A 336-nucleotide genomic window follows, 5' to 3' on the forward strand; every position below is an offset into this window, starting at 1 on the left:
GCATTCATAACAGTAAATGAGAGGCTTGAATGGGCAAATGTGTCCGAACATGTAAAATCCCATAATTTATCCTCATACTTAATTTGCACCTTCCCCAATAGCTTTGGACCCCCTCCCGAATTAAATTCCTGCATATGTGCCTGGTTGTAGCTTTGAAATAAATTTATTCGAACAGCCATTCAAATAATGGTTTTGTTAGATTAAATAACGAACATTTGAAGAATATATTGTTCGAAAATTCTGAAATTGAATTTGGAATTCATTGTTCAATATTCATGTTTCTTTCTGAATTTTCCATTTATTATAGCTTTAAAAGCTTGGATAAAAATGTAAATC

Source organism: Thermobia domestica, chromosome 4, assembly GCF_964235325.1.
Source record: "Thermobia domestica chromosome 4, izTheDome1.hap1.1, whole genome shotgun sequence".
Classification (NCBI taxonomy): domain Eukaryota; kingdom Metazoa; phylum Arthropoda; class Insecta; order Zygentoma; family Lepismatidae; genus Thermobia; species Thermobia domestica.